The sequence below is a fragment of the Ptychodera flava genome, chromosome 22 (assembly GCF_041260155.1).
Source record: "Ptychodera flava strain L36383 chromosome 22, AS_Pfla_20210202, whole genome shotgun sequence".
NCBI classification, from domain to species: Eukaryota; Metazoa; Hemichordata; class Enteropneusta; family Ptychoderidae; genus Ptychodera; species Ptychodera flava.
This window is the reverse complement of record NC_091949.1, coordinates 29776024-29790183: the sequence shown is the minus strand read 5'-3', so window position 1 is coordinate 29790183 and position 14160 is coordinate 29776024. Positions and strand designations below refer to the sequence as shown.

The 14160-nt window shown below is 36.0% G+C and overlaps 1 protein-coding gene across 10 annotated transcripts in view; it reads left to right on the top strand.

Moving 5' to 3' along the window:
• Positions 1 to 14160, top strand: part of LOC139123156 (prostatic acid phosphatase-like) — a 50976-nt gene that overhangs the window by 1097 nt on the left and 35719 nt on the right. The gene's annotated exons all lie outside the window — the stretch shown is intronic.

Here is a 14160-nt window from a genome sequence, read left to right as displayed (position 1 = left end):
GAACAGTCGACCACATAATAGAAATATTCTTAAAGAATTTACACTTCAAGAGTCTTTCCTTTTTAGCTCCGCTGTCAGCGACACGGAGCTTATCAAATAGGTTGATTTTCCGTCGTTGTCCGTCGTTGTTGTCCGTCGTCGTCCGTCAACAATTGCCTTCTCCTCTGAAACCGCAAGTCCAATTGCTTTGAAATTTTATATGCAGTTCACTAGGGATAACGCCACTCAAGTTTATTCAGATCGTGGTGAAATTTGCATATTGTATTTTTGGGGCATTTTTTGGTGTTTTTGGTAAAAAAATCTTCTTCTCGCTTGTCCGATTGCTTTGAAATTTGATATGCAGTTTACGTAGGGTGACTTCAGTCAGATTTGTTGAAATCGTGGTGAAATTTGCATATTTGTATTTTTAAGGCAATTTTTGTCATTTTTGGTAAAAAAATCTTTCAAAATCTTCTTCTTCAAAACTACTGGTCAGATAGCTTTGATATTTGGTACATATGTCCTAGGGATGATCTATTTCAGATTTCTTCAAACTGTGCAGAAATATGCAAATTTGCATTTTAAAGGCAATTTTTGCCATTTTTGGTCAAAAAATGTATTCTCAAGAAGTACTGGGTTGATAGCTTTGAAATTTGGTATACTAAGTAATATATATTAGAATTTCTGATGAAATCTGTCATTTTGTATTTTGGGGGCAATTTTTGCCATTTTTGGTCAAAAAATGTTTATTTCCAAAACTACTCATCTGATAGCTTTGAAATTTGGTATACAGGTTTCTATAGATGAATGATATTTATTGAAATTATGATGAAATCTGCAATTTTGAATTTTTAGGGCAATTTTTCAATTTTTGGTCAAAAAATGTGTTTCTCAAAAAGTACTGGTCTAACAGCTTTGAAATTTGGTATATCTATAGATAAACTAAGTAAGATATTGAATTTCTGATGAAATATGTAATTTTGTATTTTTGGAGGCAATTTTTGCCATTTTTGGTCAAAAAATGTGTATTTCCAAAACTACTCATCTGATAGCTTTGAAATTTGGTATACAGGTTCCAATAGATGAACTAAATGATATTTATAGAAATAATGAGGAAATCTGCAATTTGCAATTGGGGCAATTTTTCCATTTTTGGTCAAAAAATGTGTTTCTCGAAAAGTACTGGTCTGATAGCTTTGAAATTCGATATGCAGGTTCCTACAGATGAACTAAATTTGATCTTTTGAAATTATGATGAAATCTTTTTGCGGCCAATTGTTGCCATTTTTTGGTCAGAAAATTTTATTCTCAAAAAACTACTCATCAGATAGCTTTGGTTGACATGTTCTTAGGGATGATCCAATGTGATATATTCAAAGTATGATGAAATCTTCAATTGTGTATTTTTGCAGCTATTTTAGCAACTTTTTTCTGGCCACTGAATCGAGCTATCAAAGATTTCCACCTTCTTCATCAAAAATAGTTATTCTCTACATAAACACAGCGTAGCTATATCGGCCGTTATGTCGCTTGTTTATGATAACTAACTATTTCATAGTTTTCCAGTTTACAAGTAAACCCCATGTACATTAACAGGAACAAGTTTTGTTTTTAATTGATTTGTTTAACTAGACGTTTTAGCAGCCATTTTGTCCCAAATTGTTTCAGCCCTTAGTATTTCCCGACCCCAAGCCCAGGGACCCAATGACGTTTCAGCACCACTGAACACGGGGAGCAAAAAAAAAACATTTTTGAAGTTGTATAAATTTTGTTGATATTTACTGATACCATTACTATATATAGTAGTGCTATTAAAATGCACTACTTCTGATAAATGTGGTTGAGTTCACCACTCACACCACTGTATGCTAAGTCTGGCTACACTATGCTTTGAACAGTGGACTGATTTGGCTCAATATTAAAAATGCTTCGAACGTTTCACTTATTTGTTCAACACTTATTTGGTTTGACATTAGATAGGACAACCCAGGAGCCCAGGAGGTTCAACATTAGATAGTACAACCTGGGAGATTCAACATTAGATAGGACAACCTGTGGGATTCAACATTAGGCAAAAAAAAAAAAATGTGCTGTTCCGATTACCCGACCTACCCCAATTTTATCCCCCCGACCCTAGACTTTTTAGAGCTTCGTAAACCCGGAAGTAAAAATAATGATATGAAAAAACGTGAAACGCATGAAACTAATTTTAGTTCGATTTTGATACTTTTTGAACTGCTTCAATAAAATGCTGTTGAAACAATACCACGCGTAAATTTCCGTACGCTGATTTTGCATATGAAAGCCTATCAGCCAGTTGAGAGTTACGTTCACAAAAGTTCATTGCCCTAGCCCGATAAGGTTTCTGTGTCACATCATCTCTGTACGATTGAGAATGAGAAAAGGAGACAAACTGAAGTTTTTGTGCATCATATGAATGTCCATAACACTCTGAAAATAACTCTGATAGCAAAATTGACACGAAAAATTGGACTTTACTGTCACAGCGTGTTCAGTGCAGACTGCACAAGCATTGAAGCAAGCTGTGGTGTCAATTAGCCCTGCGTACGATGCTGTGTGTTCCGCTACAGCTAATAGCCCCGCTCACCACAGCCCTGCAAAGACCCGTACGTAGAGTTGGTGACTTCAAATCCATTTTTGGACTTGACGTAAAAAGCTAAATTACTGCCGAAATTCAGCGTTCTTGGGCCCAAGTTGTATCCCTGCCTACCTCAGCTACTCGATCGCTTCCAAAAATGCCAGTCTTTTATTCACTTCTCGTAAATAACCGTCGATGTCGGCAACTCTCTCGCTAGCCCTGCGTACGTACGCAGTGTACGCTGTGTGTTAGGAACGCACACAGGGAATGCACTGCGTACACTGCGTACGTACGCAGGGCTAGCGAGAGAGTTGCCGACATCGACGGTTATTTACGAGAAGTGAATAAAAGACTGGCATTTTTGGAAGCGATCGAGTAGCTGAGGTAGGCAGGGATACGACTTGGGCCCAAGAACGCTGAATTTCGGCAGTAATTAGCTTTTTACGTCAAGTCCAAAAATGGATTTGAAGTCACAAACTCTACGTACGGGTCTTTGCAGGGCTGTGGTGAGCGGGGCTATTAATCTTTACGCCCTGATACGGGTTTTGCGGCCTGAGGGCGTACGACGGAAGGGCCCGAGCGTGCGAGGGCCCGTACGCCGTACGACCAAGGGCCGCAAACCCGTATCAGGGCCGTAAAGGTTTTATCATATACCTTATGAAATGGTAAATATGTAGTTTACATAATATTCAACATTGTTCGGGAGATAAAAATGCGTGCGATATCAAAAATTCATCGCCATTTGTGTCAGTTTTTCAGAAATACGATGACCGCTTCCCGTCGCGGATTGACATACATAATGACGTCATTTGTTTACCTGCAGAATTCTAGAACGCGCAAAGCAACATCTGTACTGTACGTGACCAACAGAGATCAAGGCTGAAATCGAGGTGTTAGAAGGACAAAAGCGTGTTGTCAGTTTCTGGTAATTTATACTGAACAGGCACGCACTTAGTATACACAGGATTTCACTAGAATTTAGAAATAAAAGCCGATGTCACCTGCACGGCTCCACTGTCGCCACGCGCAACTACGATCTGAGTGAGCAGACGTTTTCCTAATCTCGCGCTGGCTTTGTGTACGAATGGAATGTTTGCGGATAGCAACGCGTGTAGTAACCAGAATCGAAATAGTTCAGAAATGCACGCGATTGCCCATATTTGGGCACCGGGCCGGGGCGTGATACGTAAAAAAAATGCACGGATCTGAGGGCGCTTTCTCCCATAGCTTTACACAGGCATGTGAATGTACGTATATGATAATAGCTGTAGCGGAACACACAGCATCGTACACAGGGCTATGGTGTCAATGGGCCCGGTTTTTGAATTCAGTGAACAGACACTGACTCGTTTTTCGGGGCAAATAAACCCTAAAATTAACTGTCGGTAACAACCAACCTTTCTGATTGTTATTTTCCCCATTCTAAAATGACTGAAAAAGAGCAACTGGAGCAAATCTGACATCGAGAAAAACTCGACTCCGCATTCAATTCAAAACAAGGGATCTGACCCTCTAAGTTGTTCGTTTTAGCTCTACTGAGTCTGCGCACAAAACTACAAGACCAGCTAGGTCACTAGAAAAATACAGCTCACTGGTTTGCAAAGGGCAATGTTGATCCAAACTTACAGTAGTGAGGGATATACAGTAACGCACAGTAAAACGTGACAAACAAGCACATTATTTTTTTCACAAGCTACAAAACATTCTTAAATTTTTTTCTTGGTTTGTGTAGTGCAGACAGTTCAGTGAAAAATGAAAAAATCCCTTGAAGGTACAGTGGGAATGGCTGGCTGTTATTAATTTTGATGTTTGAATGTACATTAAGCCCTATGAAAGCAGACTTACAGAATATGTGCAAACAAACATACAGAATATTTAAGCATGAGGGAATATGCTACAGTTTTTAGGAATATTAATGCTTATGAATATTAATGAGCCGTCCGCCACTCTTGGAAGCCCTATACATTCACAACAGTGATACCTAAATTTGTTGAATTTTGAAAAAATCTTATAGAGGATGGTGTTTGGAGCCAGCAGCTTGGATTGTGTAAGCAAGTGATTTATGGCTTGTAGTATGTATATCACAAGTGACATCACTGCAACATTAAAACTTACATATAAGATATCATTAAATGTTTCCGTTAAATCCCCCCAAAAATTTAAACCCCCCCCCTAAAAATTCCAGTAGAGGGGGACCAATCCTCCCTGGTATAGTATCCTAGATAAAACACTGCATTGATGACAGTAAATATTGTGTAGTGTCAGTTCTTACAAGTCAGACTTACCTGTGGATAAACAGTTCACTTTCCTGTCAAAGAGTTGTAATTCAGCCATATCAATTTCCATGGCAGTCTAATAAACCACACACTTCAATTCTACTGGTGAATATTTTATTTTAATAAATTGGTATTCAATTTGAGTGTGTTTCATGAGGAAATTGTTCACTGGTAGTTTGTTTGAACGCGTACAAAATGCAAATTGAGAAATAAAAAAAAAATGAAAAAAAAAAATTTCCTTACCTACCTACCCTATTTTTGAAAACCATGTAATCGGAACAGCACAATTTTTTTTTTTGGCCTTATATAGGACAAAAACCTACATTTAGGAGGTTCACCATGAGACTGGACAACCTTGGAGGTTTAACATCAGATATGACAGCCAAAGAGGTCCATAAGAACATGTTAAACATGTTAAATAATGGACTGAGAAAGCCAATTGAATATCAGAAACAGCGGTTCCAAAACGTCTCAGGGCCAAAACATATTTAGGCAGGAAAAACAGGGCCATAACCACCAGGACGTTTTCATTTTATCGAGGTAGTAAGTTATGTACTTTATAACTTGATACCTACAGCCTGTGACGATCGACTAGTTTGTGAAAAGAGTGTTTGACAATGAATACATACACATACATGTACTTTTAACATTTAGAATAACAGTCTAGTTTGTCTTATTTTAATACAAGCTGTTACAATACACCTTTGATGGATTATTAGAATAAGTACTGTTTCAAAGTAGTTTGTGTAGCTTCTTGTTCTTTATCAATTAAAACAAAATTTAGTAAAATACTAGTAGCAATCTTTACAGGTGGCAAAGCTAGGAGATCTGTGGCATGGAAAAGAGAAGAGGAATTTCCATTCTCATCTCTCTCATATAATCTTAATATTTTGTTCATGTATCTTGGGATTAAGAGTCTATGTCAGACAATGATATGGCTTGCTATTCCAGAGTTATGTCAGACAATGATATGGCTTGCTATTCCAGAGGTTTGCATCACTGATGAGTTGGATCAATCATGGATGTACGTGTTTTTTTATATCCATGGATCAATCAAAGAGACCTTCCCTTCTTAACTCCTTGGATCAATGGAACACTCAGTAAATCATCTATTCTAGCAATGATTACAGCCTTCTATACACCAGACTACAGGGATACAATAAGTCTATTGTCATAGAAACAACAAATCCAGATCATCTGACAAATAAAATGAATGAAGTTATAGTCTGCCATTGTCCTTTGGAAAGTTTCCCTTTCCAAACTTTGTTGAGACATCTTTTCAAGGCAACCACCTGGCAGATAGAAAACCTACTCACATACATGTACAGACCAGTTTTCCAGGATTTCAACTTTGTCCTTTGGCCTGGAGTTTGGACGAAGGCTGAAAGACGAAGTCGAGATCCGAGACAAACCAGAGGACTAATGTGGCTCATTATGACTATTTTTCTCAGTTGATTAAGTCATTGCTCCACAGAAATTTGACAATTAAACATTATTTTTACAGAAGGTCATGAAATTTTTCTTCTCCAATTGACCTCAGTCCAAGCAGTTGAAAAAACCCCAGATCTATGAGGTTTTGTTAATGATTTAGTTTTCTTATGTAAATGTCCCAAAACTTGTGTTGATTGTATTTATGTGGTCTGTTCTCATGATTATATTTCATTTCATTTAAATAGAAAAACCAACTGTAGTGACATATTGTGTATTACAGTGTGTGTAGTAGGGTTTTGGTTGTGAATGTACCAGCATTTTTATATTCCCTCTGTTTTTATATAAATGCAGTTGGATTTATGAATTCACAATAAAATAGTGAGTTCCACATTTACAATATGGTGCCAGTGAATTCAAATGCTTTTCTCCACAAATTTTTTTGATTATGGCATGAGAGCATATGATCATCCATGTAACACTTGATTAACACTTGATTAACACCTGGTATCATGTTCCTGTCATTTCCAACCTGTCCTCGGGAAAACTAAAGTGTCTTTTTGGCCCAATTTGAAAAGATGTCCTTGCTGACCTATAATTATGTAACCCATTCCTGTGCAACCTTCCTATCCCTCATTCCTCGATGTTTGCTCATTTGTCAGATGTGATCAGTGGTTTCGTTGATTTATGGACATTGAAGACATGGCATATCAAATGAAATGAAACATGTTGCATATTCATCATTCATTGAAATTTCAACATATTTTTGACGATATTTTATTAATGGTATTCCCCGTGGGGAAAAACCATGAACTGTAACTCCCAAGGATATATTGTACTTTCTAAATGTAGTTTCCAGAGTTTATTTTCAGCATGTAAGATACCAGACATTGAATGCAGTGTAAGTTAAGATTAATAGTATTGTAGAACACACATAGTGCTTTCAGTGGTGATATGTCCACTCATGCAAGATAGAAATTAGTGTTAGAGAACATATTTTGTGTTGTGTTGTGTTATCAGGCACAACATTGTGTCTGATTATGCAATGCAATTTTTCTAAGAAAAGCCAACATTTTCACCAATAATATACTGTCACTTAATGATGTATGTACATGTCTGTTTACTCTGTTTAACTTTAGAGTTGATAACAAGTGGGGTTTTTTTGAGATATTTTTTTTTAATTTTGAAAGTACAATACCCATTTTGATCTTTACGGAGTTAGGACTGTGACAGCAATGGCCAGCCAATTTACATACAATGGCTGCTGTCTGACAAACTCAGACAAAAGATAATGTTTTTGATGGAAGTCTAGACGTTAGAAAAGAACACACTGTATTTTCTGTGGTTCTGTCCAACAATGATGAATAAGCACCCAGTTGAAACAAAGATATTGTTTTGTCAGTCTCCGTTTTTAAAGACCTCGTACATGTAGGTGCCTTTGTACTCATCTTGTGCTGCTTGTATGTACATGTTGGTTTGTGTTTATTTGTGGATATATAAGAAGTTTTTGTAATGTTTAACTGACAAATGACATGCATACCTGTTATGAATTTTTAGTTACTATAGACTATAGTCTATAGAAGCTATTGGGATGGGTATCCATCGTCCGGCGTCAGTCTGTATGTATGTATGTATGTATGTATGTATGTATGTATGTCCGTTTGTGAGGCGTCCGTCCACTCAAATATCTTGAGAACCACAGTACTTACTGATTTGATATTTGTTGTGTAGATGAAAAATATGATTTTGAGAAACTGTTTTTTTTTAATTTTTTGATATTGTTGAAAATAGGCAAATTAATGCCAAAAAAGGCGTTTTTGGTAAAAAATCTTCTTCTTCATAACCGCTGGTCAGACAGCTTTGTTATTTGGTATACAGGTCCCTAGGAATAAGCCAACTTAGATTTGTTAAAATTGTGATGAAATATGCAAATCTGTATTTTTAAGGAATTTTTTTGTCATTTTTGGTCAAAATTTGACTTACATCGTATGTAATTCTTGTACTGTATAAACCCTATCAATTCACCCAGAAAAAAAAAATTAATATGATTTTAAATAATATGATTTTAGGAAATTAGGAAATCATCAAAGCCAAAATAATTTTAGTGTAGAATTATCAGAAAGTTCAACTTTTTTTGACAGTTCATAGTGAAATGCTTACCATCTTGGAGGATTAAAACATGTAAAGGCAACTTTCCTGAATCCAAACTTTGACATATTCTGAACCGTCATTTATTGTGCCCTGTATGTTATCTAATAGTTTGTCATGATAGGGTGGTCAAATAAATAGAGATAGAGAAAGTTCTAATTTCCATTCATGGTTGACTTGGTAAGGATAAAATAAAATTACTTTTTGAGGAAAAAAATAGAGTGGTCAAAGTGATAGGGTTTTTATGGTAAAGCTGTGCTGTAAGATTCCTCATGTGCTATTTATAGCAGTTATGCAATCTGTGTAAACAGTGCAATGAAAGTGTTACATGATTCCTTATAATGCTTTTGATGACCTTGAACTTCTTAAGTTTCAAACATTTGTCTCTTCAGTGTGCTTTCTCTGAGTATGTACAGTCTCAACTTATTCAACAGAACTTACTTACAATGTTAATTTGAAAGTTAAAATGTGCTTGGTTAATAGGATGAAAATACTTATAAAGATAAGCAGCTTAAGATTCTTTATAACCTGACAGATATGCTGTTTTTTCATGACGTAAATCTTGATTTAAGCAAGTCTTGTTTACTTTAATTAGAATGTAATTAACTCTCGTTTATTAGCTACTATAGACTAATATAGTCTATAGAAGCTATTGGGATGGGTATCCGTCCAGCGTCCACCGTCAGTCTGTATGTATGTCTGTATGTATGTATGTATGTATGTATGTCCGTTTGTGAGGCGTCCGTCCACTCAAATATCTTGAGAACTGCAGTACTTACTGATTTGATATTTGTTGTGTGGATAAAATATATGATTTTGAGAAACTATTTTTATTAATTTTTTGATATTGTTGAAAATATGCAAATTAGCGCCAAAAAAGGCGTTTTTGATAAAAAATCTTCTTCTTCATAACCACTGGTCAGACAGCTTTGTTATTTGGTATACAGGTCCCTAGGGATAACCCAACTTAGATTTCTTAAAATTGTAATGAAATAAGCAAATCTGTATTTTACGGAATTTTTTTCCATTTTTGGTCAGGCCATCCTGAAATGAGCTATCAAATATATCCACCTTCTTTATCAATACATGTGTCACAAAACGTTAATCTTTACATAACACAGCAGAGCTCTGTCGACTGTTGAGTCGCTTGTTTTTTTCAAAACGCTGGTCAGACAGCTTTAATATTTGGTTTACAAGTCCCTAGGATGACCTTAGTGAGATAATTTCATACAGTCAGGAAATACTTAATTTTGTATCCATGTCTATAGTAGCTTCAGGGACTTTGGCCCTATGTTTAATTTCAGGTTAGTTTGAAACGTTCATGGTTTTTGTCCATGCACTTAGGGATGACCATTTGGAATTAATGGAATCCCCAACTTATTGATAATTATCTAGTTCAGTATGTAGTATAAATGCCATTCAGTATTAGGGCACTTTTCCTATTCCTGACTGCGCAATTACCATAGAAAAGATTAATAAAACTCATTTAGAACCAAAAACCAAATTGATTTACCAGTGAAACATCAGTATTCTCATATGAAGCATTTTATTGTCCTAACTTCTTGTTTCAACTGTTCAATTAAACAAATCAGTGACAAGCTTTGTCATTGGTTCAATTTTCAGAATGGCAATGATTTCCTCCAGTGCTTGTCCAATCATCAATACAGACATGTCATTTGATCATTGTATTCAAGTGCAACACGTGAAATGATATTTAATAACCATAAAAATCAAAGAACAAAACTTATCTTTCCTATTTCATGAAAAGACTCATGCCGCTTTCTTGATTAATTTTATCTTAGAATACCAAAAGTTTATGCTCTCATCAACCAAAAAAAAAAATACAAGTGTACAATGCTTAATGTGCTATAAGGCTTTTCACTTCCTGATCTGCTATGTCAGTAAAACTCAGTGTTGAGTTAAAACTCGCACCTATTAAGCATGGTATGTAGCACGTAGTCTGTAAAAATCATGTTTACAGTATCTCTGTTTTCAGTGACCTTCAAATGTGCAACTGCTTGTTTATTGCAACATATCTCATTGGTTCTAACAAACTTGACCTGACAGTGACATATGGTTTGCAGGGAAAAGGTTAAATTTGATAGACAAGCACCAGTGAGTAGCCAACTTTAATGAAACTTCCTATGTCAATATTCTCAGTAAGGTTGTAAAACTGAAATACAATAAATTTCAAATCATTAGTGCCGTATTTGCACATTATTCTGCAGTTTGTTTCAGTAGATAAATAATTCTATTCCCTTTCAAGCTTAACACAGCCACAAATATGTGAGATTCAAAATTGAATAATTTCCATGATTAATGCTTTTCAGGAATAAGTGAGAAAAGTTGACAATGGGGAGATTTAGAGAGAAACGTTGGACAATGGTATCATAGAATAAAGTAGTATGGTGAAATAACTGCCATACGGTATTCTATTAGATCAACAATATCAGAATTGCGGCCATTCATATATTACCATATTGCCTGAAAAATTAACATATTACAGAGTGAAAGCTGCAGCTGGTTTTTTCACAAAGGCCTACATAGATGATAATGCTGAGTAGAGCTTAGAGGGAAATACCATCCATTGGACTTTTGAGTTCAGTGTACAGGTATTTACATTGTAAAGTCCACAATCTGTGAAGGGTAAACCAGACAAGTTATTAATATCGTGCAAAAAATGGAAGGAAAAACAAAGCCATAAGCCATTTTATATTAAATAAATGACAAAACTGCTGTTATTTTGCAGCAATTTTATCGGTAGGTGACATTTCAGGTTTGCACTGCACTGTATAGGTATTCACATTGAATACAAGGATTGCTATGTGCAGTGTCGTAGATAAATTATAACAGCTAGCACATGACTTCCTATTCTTTTTATAAATTGTTTATCAGACATGAATTCTATAATGAAACAATCATAATACAAGCATTTCAGTTTCAATTCCAGTATGCAAATGAGAGTTAACTGGAATAGGTACATGTAATGGGTTTCACAGACAGGGCAGTCATGTGATAATTAGTTCGCTCAATCTGCATTAGATGTCAGAGTCACATGTATGTAAGTCAACGTTTGACAGAAATTTCTTGATGTTTGATTCAGTAATACTGAGGTGGGTAAATGAAACAAATGTCCACTCGTTGCATTGAACAAATTAATCTTTTAAAGCAGAAAAATTAAAAGAAACTATAAACTTCTTTAACTTTCAACCTTTAGATGTTAAAGGATGGGACTCCCATCCGAGAACACACCCACCCTGAGCAGAGGCTGCTCCAGGATAAGTGACCATCAGAAGTTGGTACATTCCCATCGTTTTCAGTAGAAAATTTGGACCTATTCACATGGAAGGTGGAAGCTTTGGGTTGGGGTTGAGGGGCTGCACAAACAACTGTGCTGGCTGCCCCACTTTTGCCATTCAAAAATTGTGTTGGACACCCTGCTGTGGCTATATGTTTAACATGTTTGCGTGCGTAATTGGATGGCTAGTATAATTATTTTGAATAGTCATTTCTCTTCTTAAAATGAAAGATTAAATTGAAACAAGTCATCGTTGATGACACAGTCCCCACTTGTTAATGGGTACGTATCACAAAACAAATCGACGTGCATATCTATGACATTGGTCAATGTCCTTGTACCAACTTTGAATAAAATTGGTTGAAACATGTCTGAGTTATGGCTCTGTACATGAAAAAATTGTAATAAAATGACCGCCTAGCGGCCATACTGGATTGTATCACAAAACAAATTGACATGCATATCTATGACATTGGTCAATGTCCTTGTACCAAGTTTGAATAAAATCGGTTCTAACATGTCTGAGTTATGGCTCTGTACATGAAAAAATTGTAATAAAATGGCCGCCAGGCGGCCATATTGGATCGTATCACAAAACAAATAGACTTGCATATCTATGACATTGGTCAATGTCCTTGTACCAACTTTGAATAAAATTGGTTGAAACATGTCTGAGTTATGGCTCTGTACATGAAAAAATTGTAATAAAATGACCGCCTGGCGGCCATATTGGATTGTGTCACAAAACAAATCAACGTGCATATCTATGACATTGGTCAATGTCCTTGTACCAACTTTGAATAAAATCGGTTGAAACATGTCTGAGTTATGGCTCTGTACATGAAAAAATTGTAATAAAATGGCCGCCTGGCGGCCATATTGGATCGTATCACGAAACAAATCGACATGCATATCTATGACATTGGTCAATGTCCTTGTACCAACTTTGAATAAAATCGGTTGAAACATGTCTGAGTTATGGCTCTGTACATGAAAAAATCGTAATAAAATGGCCGCCTGGCGGCCATATTGGATCGTATCACAAAACAAATCGACGTGCATCTGTATGACATATGAAGTAATCCTTGTACCAAGTTTGAATGAAATTGCTCCTTGCATCTCTGAGATATCTGCGTGAACGGACGCACGCACGCACGCACGCACGGACATGACCAAACCTATAAGTCCCCCCGGACGGTGTCCGTGGGGACTAAAAAGATTAAATCTCAATTGTTTTCATAGCAATATTTCGTTTGCTATTTACCATACATAAGGATTGGCCAATTAATGCTGAATTGGAGAACTTTTGTCCAGTTTGGTAAAAGCCATCAAAATATCAAGGCAGATGAAAACTGCATCAAACATACGGACAACAAACCCTTGTCAGGGGGACAGTGGACATTCTTTGTTGTACTGTAGTTTCAACAACAGCTGACCCTTCATGACCTTTCAACAACTCTGTTCCAATGCTACAAATTTCGTATTTTGCAATTTTTGTACATATAGGTACATGTAGATGTGTCATTTTGACCATTATTTATTAGCATTTCTCACGACTGAAATAGATGCAAGTAGACCGCAGTAGATTCAGACTCATCACTCATGACTCAAATAGATAAGTGTAGTTTTCAGCTACTTTCAGAATAGTATAACTGGAAATTTAAAAAAATAACAAACAAGGAGATAAAACCTGGCAGAGTTTTAGTTGTGAAGATAAAAATATTCCAGAGGTTTATGAAATATGTACATCTATGTACAGTATTTGCATCACAGGAATTTCACAAACAGTGAATGAGAATAGAGTATTTACATTGCAGGAATTTCACAACCAATGAAGGGAAAAGAGTATTTATTCCTGTAATTACCTGCATTTAGTTACAACGAAATTGAAGCAGTTCGCATTTCTGCTTCATTTGAATTTTGCAAACTAAATAATTTAACACAAACAGAAGCCAGCTTGCCCAATATTTTCCCGATATACATGACATATTTATTGTGCATTTCCATTATCAGAATTCATGTTGAAGTCCATACCATATGTTTTCAAAATGTTTTCGAGATCCATTTTGTCATTTGACCTCGTATTGCTTTTCATTGATTATTGCAAACCCATATTACCAAAGAAAACTGTGGTGTCAGAATAACCATGACAACAAGATAAAATTTCTGCTCTTGGCATGTACAATCAGATACCACTGCAATGAAATGTGATCATTTCTGAGGTTTCATAGTTACCATGACAACAAGCAGTGTATCTGAGCACGACTTGAGCCAAAGAATTAGAAAACTGGAACAAATTTCCAGTGTTTGTGAGTCATGTCAAATGTTAAGGTTCTAAAACAATGTCCGTAGTACATCCTGTGATAGGTCAAGGACAACTCTTCACTTGTGTTTCTCTTTTAGCTGCAGCTGATGTATCATGGTCATCGTTA